This window comes from Rousettus aegyptiacus, unplaced genomic scaffold (assembly GCF_014176215.1).
Source record: "Rousettus aegyptiacus isolate mRouAeg1 unplaced genomic scaffold, mRouAeg1.p scaffold_m13_p_14, whole genome shotgun sequence".
Lineage (NCBI taxonomy): Eukaryota > Metazoa > Chordata > Mammalia > Chiroptera > Pteropodidae > Rousettus > Rousettus aegyptiacus.
In genome coordinates this window covers 26,000,996-26,014,084 of record NW_023416289.1, presented here as the reverse complement: position 1 = coordinate 26,014,084, position 13,089 = coordinate 26,000,996, and the positions used below count along the sequence as shown (strand labels likewise).

General features: G+C 40.7%; 1 protein-coding gene across 3 annotated transcripts in view; it reads right to left on the bottom strand.

Moving 5' to 3' along the window:
- The window catches only part of CDH13 (cadherin 13), a 1,315,977-nt gene that overhangs the window by 302,340 nt on the left and 1,000,548 nt on the right, over nt 1–13,089 (bottom strand). The gene's annotated exons all lie outside the window — the stretch shown is intronic.

The following is a 13,089-nucleotide window of genomic DNA, read 5'->3' as shown; positions in this document are numbered from 1 at the left end:
AGAAATAAGGTCAGGCAGGTAGGCTAGGTCAGTATTGAAAGCCAAGATGAGAAGTTTGGAAATTTGTAGAGTGGCTTTCCATTGCTATAATCAGTAGAGGAACATATTAATTCTCAGTGGGCAGAGACAGAGATGTCAAAAGTTCGGAATTTGAAGGACAGTCCTCTTAACAAAAGATTACCCCATTTTATGCTTGACTCTCAATGTTCCATTCAGCATTCAAGTAAGTGAAAGATGTCTTTAAAATTCTGACTGAAGAACCTAACTCTACATATTAATGAAATATTTTTTTGTGAGATTTTAATCTGTACTGAACGTCTTAGTTTCATTCCCATGTTCATCTGACCTCTGCATTTCCCTTTTCCAGTATTTCTTCTACAGAATGGGTTTTGAGCCATCTTACTTCTAAATCCAAGCTGATTCATTATAAATAGGTGCAAACATCTGACTTCATCATTTTATCTTCCAGTGTAGTTGTACTTGAACATTTACATTTTAAAATGCATATTTTATTATAAATTAATTTCCTTTTATTTTTTCTTTATATCGAAGTCATGACATAATAAGAATTGTTTACAACGTGTAGGTAGTAATATTAGCTATGGATCTGATTTTAGGAGAGGAAAGGGGCATTCTGATGCTCTTCACCAAAGGATGAAGAGTCAGATGCCTTTGGGGGCTGTGTAGGACTGCGTGAGGTAACCTGTAAATGATAGTGTTATTGGTGGCCTGCCCACACAAAGGTATCCAAGTTTACATTCTATTTAAAGGCTGCTCAGCAAACCAATCATGGCTGCCATCTTTTCCCAGCCCAAGGACTCACATGGCAAGACTTCCATTCTAGGAAATGGTGAATCTCGGAGAACCAGAGGGTGACAGGTATAATATCTGCTTTGCTAACCTGTCCTGAAGAATCAGTTTTTTTCCCAAAGCACTGACCTCATATAGCACACTTCAGCTTTTCATTCTCATAAGACATATTATTTCATTATAATAAAATGGGGCTAAACTGTACCATTAGCAATTGCATTTATGTGGTTGCTAGGTAACCAGTTTGCCCCTTGGGTTTCAGAAGCAGCTGAGGGTGCTAAATATCACATTATAAATCAGAGTGGCAAAGGGAGCTCAGGCATGCTTTAAGAAACATAGTCCTCCAGAAAGACAGATTATAGTTGGTTATTGATGTTGGTTACTTAAAAAAAGTAAGATCTAAATTAAATTTAAAAATTTGGATATACGAACAAAGAGAAGGGGACTTATTATATCTAAGTGTAAAGGGAATGGTGCAGAAAAGAAATTATAGTTTCATTACTTAAATTATATAATATAATTCAAAGACTAAGACCCAAATTGCTTATTAATAATGATAATGAGAGATGTAACTTTTGACTTCCTGCTAGCTTCCTACATGTCAGGTACAATGCTAATGCTTGATTTGCGTCATATCATCTAAATGACACTAATCTACAAGGTAGTTATTATCACCATTTTATATATGAGAAATATGCAGTACAGAGCCCAACCTGAGTTCACTGCACACAAATCATGCCAAACTAGCTATCCTTTTTGGAGAGAGTTACTGGGTTAGGTGGATTTTAATTTCAACAAAAGGAATTGGTCTGCACTATTCCTGTGGATTTGTACATGTGATTTGGCAAATAAAACCTGATGGCTTTAAGGTAGCCTGGATAATCATGTCCCCATGGTGCAAAGACAATGTGTCTGTGTGAGTTCTCCTGAAGGTAGATCACTGTTCTCTGCCCTGTTCTATAACACATCAGTAATTGGTGAGGATGAGCTTGTATATGGCACAAATTGAAGAATTTGTGAGGAATTGAACATATGGTCAATAGGGAACGGTCTAGGAGCCAGACAGTCTAGCTGAGTAGATGAGGATGATGATAGTGACGAGAGTGATGGTGTTGATGATGGTGATAGGCTACTTTACAACTCGAATTAAAGTTCAGAGTAAACTTCTGGATGGCAAAAAGCCCAAAACTTTGATTTTTAAAACCCAAGTATACTATGAGGAAATATACAAGAAGGAAAAGATAGCAATATTCACAATCAGGGCTCGCTCGCTCGCTCTCTCGCTCTCTCTCTCTCTCTCTCTTTCTCCCTCCTTTTTTAAAGTCATTCCTTTGCTGGCACTGATGTTCCAGGACTCCTTGTAAAGACTTCATGCTCTGGAGTTAGACTGGGTTCAAATTCTATCTGTGCTAGTATCTATTTCTGCTACTTACTGGCTGCATCTCTGGTAAAATTTCTTAACCTCTTTGTGCCTCTGGGTTTTATTATTATTATCATTATTATTATTATTATTATTATTATTATTTTAATCTCTTAAATCAGTGTATTATTGTATATACTTCATGGGGTTCTTGTGAGGATTAGATGAGGTCATTTGTGTAAATAATTTAGTGTAATGAATGAGAGAATAAGTGTGCTAAGGAAACACTAGTGATTGCCATTACCAGTGGACTAGTTTATGGGACCTAGGTTTAAAATAACTACCATAGGCTTGAGCGAATTTCAGTTGAACACTACAAGGCATCCTAAGCAACAGGGACAATTTGTGAGCCAAATGGAAATGTTATGGATTTATGGGACTCAATTTACACTTGATTTGATTCATCATCTTGTGTTTGCCTATATTTAAGCCTGTGTTTTCAGGGACCTATTAGAACCTCAGTGTGGTAAAGGATTAAGGGACAACTAACACACACCTATGGATGGTTTATACATCTTAAAAGCACTGGGGAGGACCCAGGTTGCCAAGTGGCATTAGTTTAGGAGATTCTATTCAGGTGAAAACTGTCAGCTAAGGCATCATTCACAGAATTTACATCATAACTGGTATTCTGAAGTTGGGCCAGTTGGTCCTCCTCCCAATCCACAAGCGATGAAAAGCTTAAGAATGCAGACAAACTATTGTCTCTAAAAGCCAGAAAACCAAATGCTTGATTTCCAACATCTGTAATCACTGTGAGGAAATTTACAACGAGAAGAAAAAGGGCAGCCATACAGACATTCCTGAATCGATTTCTTTAAAAGTCATTCCTTTTGTGGCCATCAAGGAGTCCCAAGATGCCCTCTGAGTTTTCTCAGGTGTCTGTTAAATGTTTTCCAAAGAAATCTTACGAATTCTCCAGGCCCGAGATGTCCTTTTCTCTGATTACTCGCAGGATCATAAGGAAAGCATTACAAACGACCAACTGAGAAAACGGATGCTATCATTAGGCACCATATTATTATAGGAAATTAATAAGTATATGATGCTATACTGCATCATATACATTTTTTTTGCATTTGTTCATATAATGTCTTATTTATGTCCTTTGTGTAAACTTGAGACCATTTTAGAATGAGTTGGGTCCAATCCTCATTTTCGTTCATCCTTACATGGCTATTTATTTAAACGCCTACTAGGGTTCAGGCACTCGGCTGGATACAGGGGATGCAAAATTGAGGACAAACCAACAGAGTCCCTGACATCCTTGAGCCCAGAGTCTAGTAAAAGGGACATAACATGAATTAATTTCACCCCGATAAAGTAGGGCTGGGAAGCAAAGGATGTGCTTACATGGAAGCATAAAAAGGGAATGTCATCTATACTGTTTCTAGAAGGTATATTTGAAATAAAAAGGATAAGTAAGTAGAGAGGGGCTTCAGGTAGGGGTATGAGGGGCTAGAAGACACAGCACATTTAATTAGCTATGGTGCTAATATTTTTTCAACACATAATTGATATTCAGACCATTGGTTACAATGATTTATACAGGATGTTCTAGTTATTTGTTGTTGCATAACAAATTACCCCACAGCTTAGATATTAAAACAATAAATGTTATTTTATTATCTCCCAGGATTTTTGTGGGTCAATAATCCAAAAAGGGCTCAGCTAGGCTGGGTGGCTCTGTTGTTCTGGCTTGGGGTCTCTCTTGGTTGCAGTCAGATGATGGATGTAGCTGGGACACTGGGGTGGGGACTAGCTGTGAGGGGGGGGGCATCTTTCTCACTCTTTTCATGTAGTCGTAGGGTCTTCCCATGCGACCCCTCTCTGTGCGTTAATTTGGGCTTCCTTAAAGGTCGTCTCAGAGTGGAAGGTCTTCAAGAGTAAGATTCTCAGGGAACAAAGTGAAAGCTGCGTGGCCTTTTATGACCTCACCTTAGAAGTCACTTCCACTACATTCTATTGGTTACAAGCAAGTCCCTGTTCCACTTACATCCAAGGGGATGGGACAAAGTCCCTGTATCTCAATGAAAGAAGTACAGAGGTCACATTGAAGACCATGCGAAATGGGAGATACTGTGATCATCTTTGAAAGAAGCAATCTGCTACATGGGAGAAGCCAAATTAACATACTTGGACTAGAATTTTTCTCAAAACTTCCATGAATTAACTTTATATTTATTCTCCACTTCATCATTATAGAAATAAGATATTTCAAAGCACCTGACAGTTTACAAAGTACTCTTAGTTGATCATCATAATAAGCCTGCTAATTGTTAAGACAAACCATTATTGCCTGTATTGTTTAGACAAGGAAACTAAGACCCAATTTCTCATAACCAGAAAGGGAAGACACTCAGGATCTGAATCCAGAATTCAGTATTTAGAAATGTACTATGGCAATGAAAAATCACAATTTACAGTCTGAATGTCTTTGTATTCTTTTCAGGATACAAAGCATTTGAACAGTCTATGGCTTTGAATATTAGCAGCATCATTTATATGAGAATATGAAAAGCCATTGTTTTAAATAGCATCCATTACAGACTGAATATAAAGACTACTTCCAAATTGCTTCCAACATTTTTGTCCTATCTTCTACAAATAATTAAGGGTTAGCAACTTTAAAAATTAATTCTAGTGGTATAGCTATGCATCTGGCTTAATGGATACCATAAATCAATCCCATGAGATAAAATCTATTTTAAGAACTCTACAGAAAAGGTGTTATTTCTTTCAAAGAAGGCATTGTATTATTTCTCTCTCTCCAGAATACATACTCATATTCCAACCTTTGAGCAGCCTTTAGCATCAATTGTGAACGTGTTAGAAATGCAAAAATGCAAAATCTCAAGATTCATTCCAGGCCTGCTGTAGTGGGTGGAATGGTGGCTCCCTAAAAGATATGCCCAGGTCCTCATCCCTGTGACCTGTGACTGTGACCTTATTTGGAAAAAGGGTCTTTGCAGATAGAAAAAAGGATCTCAAGATGAGATCACCCAGGATTACTGCGATAGACCCTATATGAACATCAAATGTCCTAAAATAGAAAAAGCAAAGGGAGATTTGAGACAGAGAAGAGAAAGCCATGTGAAGATAGAGTCAGAGGTTGGAGTAATGCAGCCACAACCCAAGGAACCCTCGGAACCCCTAGGTCTGGAAGAGGCAGGAGGGGCTCTCACCGAGAGCCTTCAGAGGCAGCATGGCCCTGCCAACACCTTGATTTTGGACTTCTGGCCTTCAGAATTGTTAGAGAACAAATACCTGTTGTTTTAAACTACTAACTTTGTGGTGATGTGTTATGGGAGCTCTAAGAAATCAACACCTACTGAATAAAAAATCTGGGTAATAGGCTCAGGAATTGGTATTTTAACAAGACCTCCTGGTGATTCTGATGCATGCTCTAGGTTGAGAACAATTGAGTAATTGAATAAACAGCACGATTACTGGCTAAAGACACAAACATTTTTCCTACAGGACAGCAGAGGCCTTCCTGCAAATTGACCACATGTGGACATTGAACACGTGGACCAGGACTAGAGTCTGAGCTGGGAAATGAACTGCTCCAGGTCAGGTCTCTAAAGCTTTCTATCTTGGGGATTTCCTCATTTACGACAAATATTTCTTTTGCTCTGAATAGGGACAGAGCAATTTGCCAGGAACTACAATTATAGATAGGTATAAGACTTGAGACTTGCCATCAAGAGTTCTGCCAAATCATTGGAGAACCAGAATAAGTGGACACGAAGATAAAAATTCCACCTCTAGCTTCACATGGGCAGAATGTCTTCAAAACACCACTCACAGCTTATCAAATAAGCAACTCTTCAAGCTACAAGTGTATCTCTAACTGAATTCCTCCTAAGCACAGAGGTGGTATTAAATCAACACCGGCACGCTCTCATTCCTAAGATACCGGAAGATGTTTCCCGATGAATAATGCATCCTGCTTCTCTCACATGCTCCTGCTCCTTACAGATTAGTTTGCATATCAAGAACAACTAGACTTCTAAAAGTCACATCAGAGCAGACAATTGTTCACTTGTGGCTATACTTTCTAGTATTTTTTTTTTTTTAATTAGAGCACTTGATGATATGTTGAGAGAAATCAAAATATGTCACAGACTGAGCAAGAACATACACTGACTCATGAGAAATACGCCCTGCCTTTGACCGAAGGGTTGAGTTTCTTGACTGGTTTAAATTCAGCACAAAGAAGATGGGGCCGTCTCTCGCCAGCTGTACCTCCTCTTAATTGAAGTGACAAATATAGCACTGTGACCTTCAGAATCCTTTGGGGACAAAAAACCAACTGGAAAAGGGGAGAAGGAGGGGTTGCCTATGACCATGGAGAGACGTGCTGGGGATGAGATCAGGAAATCATGGACAAATGACGGGCACGAGGCTGGCACAACGGCAAAGCATTAAAGCTGCGGGCTTCAGTTTAGAGCCAAGGGTGCTTGGAGCCCAAACTCTGCAGAGCCGCTCAGTAGCTTGTGTGACTCTGGACAAGTGACTTAACGTTACAGAGCCTCAGTTTCTTCAACAATAATGTGGGACCATAACAGGAGCTACCTTAAACGGTCATTACAAGTATTAAAAAGTTAAAACACAGGAAGTGCTAATAACGAAGTCTGGCAGTATATGTTTGTTATTTTTTTTTCTCCTTTGGCCTTTCCCCCTCCTCTCCAAACTCTTTTTCTCCCTTCTTTTCTCCCTCTTCTTATCATCATCATCTGTGATGTCACCTCATAACCCTTGCAGTCCTAGGGTTTAAATCTGATTCTCTTTGCTGTGTGACCTTAGAAAAGCCATTAACCTCAGGAACCTCACCTGTAAGGCAAGGCTCTCATACCTCTTACCTTGCTGGTAGGTTGATTGGAGAGAATTCACTCACCTAACAATCCTAAGACAGGTCTTAATCCTTCCTAGACAGTCAATAAAAGGTGCCACCATAATTAAAAATAAAATCGTTATGACCCAAAACACAGAAGAGTTTTAGAGGCAGGAGATCAGCAAAACAGAAGAAGGAGGGACCATGGCTCCCTTCCACATCTCCTGGAAATGATTGGAGGAAATTAGCTGATACGTGGCAGAGGAAGACATTAATTCACTTATTTACTTGATAACTTATCATTGAACTTCACATTGCAGATACTGTGCTAAGTGCTTGATCATCCTCTCAATAATCCTATGAGGTAGGAAATGGATTACTCCATTTTACAGATCAGAAAACTAACGGTTAAAATGGTGAAATGAATTCATCTGTATTAATCATTTATAAATATGTATTAATTATTAATTAGTTTCCCATGCAGAAACTAATTAAAATCAGGTTCCAGCTGACCTCAGCTTTTAATAGCTACATGACATGTATCCTGTGGCCACCAACACCTGTAGCCAGCTATTACTACTGGCTTTCTCAACATCTTTGAACAGTGATTAGGCTGAAAGAAAGCTCCGTGAGGACCTTTTGCCTCACTCTTCAATATGAGTTGAGAGAGCTGGGCAGAGGGTCTCCTAGAAGAATCAATCATCATACCTCATACCCCTAGGCCTTTGAGGACCACGCTTTATATAGCTGCCGCTGGTGGCAGGAGAAGCCACTTTGAAAGGAAGTAACTTCTAACCATCAAACTTTCCAGGTATCACTGGTGGAGGGGAGAGGTGACTATGGGCAACAGAACCTCTTTGGAGAACTCAAGTCTCCAGCCAATCACTGAAAGTCATGAGCATTAGATTTTCTTTGACTTTACTTTTTCTCTCACACCACACATCAGCAAATCTCCACTCTCCCTTCCAAATATATGTAAAACTTGACCATTATCATCACCTCGAGGGCTCCTACCCTAGCTCATTTCACCTGTGTAACTGAAGTAACATCCTCCCTGGTTATCTTGTTTATGTTCTCCTACACTTTAGTCTCTTTTCCAGACATCGGCCAGGGATGTAATATGAAAGTCAGATCACGTTACACTTCTGCTCAAAATCCTGCTAGTTCCCCTTTCCATGCGAGTAAAATCCGGGCTCCTTACAATGCCTACATAGATGGATATAATTTGCTCCCTCTGCTTCTTCCAAACTCACCTCCTGATTCTCTCTCCCTTCTCACTTATTCCATCCAAATTACCTCCTTACAGTCCCTCCAACATGCCAGATGGGTCCCTGCCTCAGGACCTTTGCACATGCTATTCCCCCTGTCTGAAATGCTCTTCCTCCAGTTATTGTTGTGACTCACTCTCACCCTTTTTCAGGCTGTGCTCAAATGTTAGTTTCTTAGACGAGCATTCCCATCTATTGAAAATTATACCCCTGCCGCCCCTACCACAGTACTGCCCTGTTCATGCTTGTTTTTCTCTGTAGTCGCATCACCTAATACACTCTACATATTCTTTTTCACCTTGTTTGTTTCCCTCTATGAGAGCGAGACATGTTTTCCATGAGGACAGAAGACTGGCATTGAGTATTTGTTGGAAAGGGAAGGGAAGGGAAGGGAAGGGGAGGGGAGGGGAAAGGAGGGGAAGGGAGGGGAAGGGAAGGAGCTTAGCTTGGTTTCCTGACATCGATAGTGATACCACTGCCATCACATACATCCTCGTGTCCCCTCCACTCAAAATTTTGGGCAAAGATATAGTGGCTTTGTAGCCACCCTAGTTCCTAGCAGATTCCAGTAAACATGAACTTTGTTTCTGAGTCACTGGGCTCTGGCAGTACTGTAAAAAATTCTGGGCTGGATTCTTATACCATCTCCAGAAAAAGAATGATTTCAGCTCACTCCTGGGCCAGTCATTCATCATAGTAAACAAGCATGTATACTCGGAAAGATCCCTCAGCAGTGACTGTGTGTTCCCACAGCCTCTCCTCAAAGTAAGAATAATAGTCCCACGAGAACACTTCCTTTCCCAGACCACAAATGCCAGCATGGAGCCAAATGCCCCCCTCACACCCAGAGGTGGCATTTTCACAGGCACTTCTTGGCATCAGTTTAGCACGACCTCACCAGCTTTTGACATGGTCTCAGGAAATATCACCAGGTGTATCCCTGGGGACATAATATCAGGACATTTGTGACACTTTGATTTTGCTTTAAACGGTATATATTTTTTTTTCTAGCAGGGAACTTTCTCTGGCTCTTGAAAAGGCTGTTGGCAAGCCTGAGTTCCCAGGCCTAGTCACCAATACATCATCACCCTCTCTCAAGTCCACCCAAGCCTCCCTCTGCCCAGCCCCCCACGGCCTATTTACACTCCCTCCCCTGTCCTGACCCAGATTCCCAGCATCCTCTAGGGCCAGCTCAGGCCTTCCTCCTTCTGAAAGCTTTCTTCCACCTATACGGAGCGATTCCTTTTTCTATTTCCTACATAATTTAAAGATGGTACCAAATAATTTACCATGTAATTGCAGAAGCTCTTACATTGTTATTCTTCCACGTGTGCAGCTTCTGTCTTTGAACTAGACTGTAGTCTTGGCATCTTTTGTTGTTTTGCATCTCAATTTAGGGCTCAGTCTGGGGGAGCTGTGGTCCTGGATGAGGGCCTGAAGCCATTCAGTGAGAACTGTCAAGCGATGGCGGGGCACACATCTAAGAAAGGTCGAATATTCTCGTGATGTTCTCACCGTGAGTCCTCATCATGAAACAGCGTAAGAACTCCATCAGGGGAGCCATTATGATAATAATTGAGGCTCCAGAATCAAATTTCGTTCTCTAAAATCCATGAAATAGCATTCGGAATCTTGGCTCATTGCTTATAAGCTCTTATTCACTCATGGGAAATTTATGGATCACCATAAATAATACATAATATGAATTATAAGTAACTGACATTCATTTAACACTTATTCATTTAATAATTGTAATTCATTAAGCACTGTGCTAAATATCCTTCGAAATTAGAGCTGTTGTTTAACTTCCTCATGGACCCATTTTGTCGATGAGGCAACTGAGGCTTGCACAGAGCCATGCAGCTATTGTCAATGCAGTGGGGAGGGAAACTCTGGACAACGAAGTCATTTGGAGATTGGAATAACAGCAATATAGTTGAGGCATCTTTCAGACGTGCACGGGGGTATTTCAGCTCTCATAGTAATTGGGAGTGTTATTGGCATTGGATGCCAGATATCATGTGATGCCTGGGGGTGTTGAATCATATAAAATTGTTGAACAACCCCAATGGACATTCTTTTGGTGGGAGAAATATAGCTCATCTATTTACAATGATCTGAGTCTAGAACGACTCAATTTTACGTTCAATCCCAGGTGCTTTTGCACAGCTGAATACATTCTGCATATTGACAGAGAGGAGGTTGTTTTGTTTGTTTGATTCAGAACCTACCAGATCTGGAAAAAAAAAAATCACTTAACTGATGTTATCGCTGTCATTTGAATGACCAGTGCGAGACAGACCAGGGCCAATCTGCGTTTGCAGCTAACGTGTGAGTGGTGATCCCATGTGAGAACCCTCTCCTCGGACGACCAGCCCTGATCCTTCCAAAAGACACTCATTAACATAACAAAAGACAACTTTATCTCTCTCAATATTTAGGAAATTCCAAGGGCTTTGGGAGCAGTGAGCCAGGAACCCTGAAGGAAGACCAAATACATAAGAAAAGTACATATTTGGTCATTAGATGTATATATTCATTAGATGCATTTGGTCATTAGATGTATATATTCATCTAATGACCAAATATGTACTTTTCTTATGAATAGTTCTGTGAGCTGTTCTAGCAAACTAATAGAACTCAAGGAGGGAGTCCTGGGAATATCTGATTCAGACCCAGTCAGAAGCACAGGTAACAACCTGGACTTGTGATTGTCATCCTGAACTTGCAACTGCTGTCTAAAAAGGGGGAAGGAGCAATATTACAGGACCTGTTGGGGAGCAAGATGTATATATTCATCTAATGACCAAATATGTACTTTTCTTATGGATCACAATATTGCAGTACCCTGTCTGAATTCAGATGCACAAGGCAACTTTCCTGGTAGATTTAGGGGCCATGTCATCTTTCCCTGCCTGCTGCATGAATCAGGATGCCTGATTCTCTAACTCAGATCCATCTGGGAAAGTATACACACTGGAGATGTCCAGGCCTCATTCCCTGAAGACTTTAATTCCTAGGGTTCCAGTGGAGTCCTGGAATATGCACACACACACACACACACACACACACACACACACACACACACACACAAAATCCCTCCAGGATAAAGCAACAAGCTGAGTGACACCATGAGGAAATGATCAGTAAAGGAATATAAAAGGCGGTACTTTCTGTACAATTATTGGTACAGTCTGCTAACAAGTCCCAATAACAGGTCAATGTACAGAAAAAAGTAAAGGGGGCGGCAAGGAGTGGAAAGACCGTGCCGAATCAGAAAAAGCATAAGGGATGGAACCAGCAGACCCACTGTGGATCTCAGGTTAGACAGAACAATTCATTGTAAAGAGTATTTTTGGGTCAACTGGGGAAAATAGTTTTTTAAAATATATAGAGAAATGGAGATAGTTAACTAAGAAAAGCAAGTTTGAAAATAACATGTATGGTATTATCTCATTTAGGTAAAAACAAACAGAAAACATACATATTTGTCCAGAAAAATAGGTCATATGCTGAGGTGTTAAGAGTGTTAATCTCTGGGTGGGATGACTATGATGTTATTATGTTCTTATGTTTGCTTATCTGACTTTACTAAATTTCTACAATCTATATATATAATGTTTTTGGTAATAATTAAACGTTTTATTAAATCACAAAATAAAAAGCAGTCTGGATGAGTCTGATGCACATCCCCATTTGAGAAATAGCTCTTTGAGCAGAGCTTTCTGAACACACCTGAACTTCAGTGTCACCTAGGGCACCTGTTAGGAGTATGGGTTCTCAGGCCTCTGTCCTGCAGGATCTGACTGGTTTGGGGTGTGGCCCGGGGAAGGTTTTTTCCTAAGTGCCCTGGCCATTTCTATTATCAGCCAAGGATAACAAACTCTATTAGAGCTTCTCCCACTCATGAGCATGTGGACCTCCTGGGGATCTTGTTCAAGGGCACATTCTGGTTCAGCAGTCTGCAGCAGAGCCCTAGATTTTGCATTTCTAACAACTCCCAGGTGACTCTGAGGCTGCTACATCCAGACCATACTGGGGAGCGAGGCTTGAAAGGATGGTGAGGAGACAGGAAGGGGAAAGTTTTGACTCAGCACACTAACCCTCCTTGTGCTCTTAGACAGGGCGCTGAGATGGAAGCAGTCTGGAACAGAGCACAGGATGAGTAAATAGGCTATACAGGCAGAGGGCAACGCGATAGGGCGTGGTAGGGGCTGGGGCCCTGATCGAAACAGGCAAGTGCTGCTCAGTCTTAGCCCAGTGGTGTCTCATGCAAACACTTGTCCAGTACCCTTAAATCTTCCTTTTCAAATGAGGCCAGAAATAAAATAAAATCTTCTATTTTCAAAACATTGCACAGGCCAAGCAAAATATGTCAGCCAGTTAGATCCAGCCTGGGGCCATCAGTGCTGGATTGTTGGTCTCACTCAGAGTAGCAGTCAAATCTCTAGTCTTCATAACTAAATGTTAATGAGTCTACAGGATAAAGGTTAACCAATAATTATTCTTGCTGACATTGAAGGCAAAAACCCAAACACAACAGAAATTCTTGAATATTCAACTCCTTTGTGTTAAAATAAGCACAATGAAAGTTAATTCCAGCTAGCACTTTGACTTCCTGTGTAAACATTGTCCCAAGGCAGATAAAAGGACTGGAAGGCTGAAGTGGGGGGCAGGGGAAGAGTCGCAGGGGCCAGCGAACATCCTAAAATGAGTGTATTAAACACCTTTTCTCCTGGCCCCCATTGTCCACT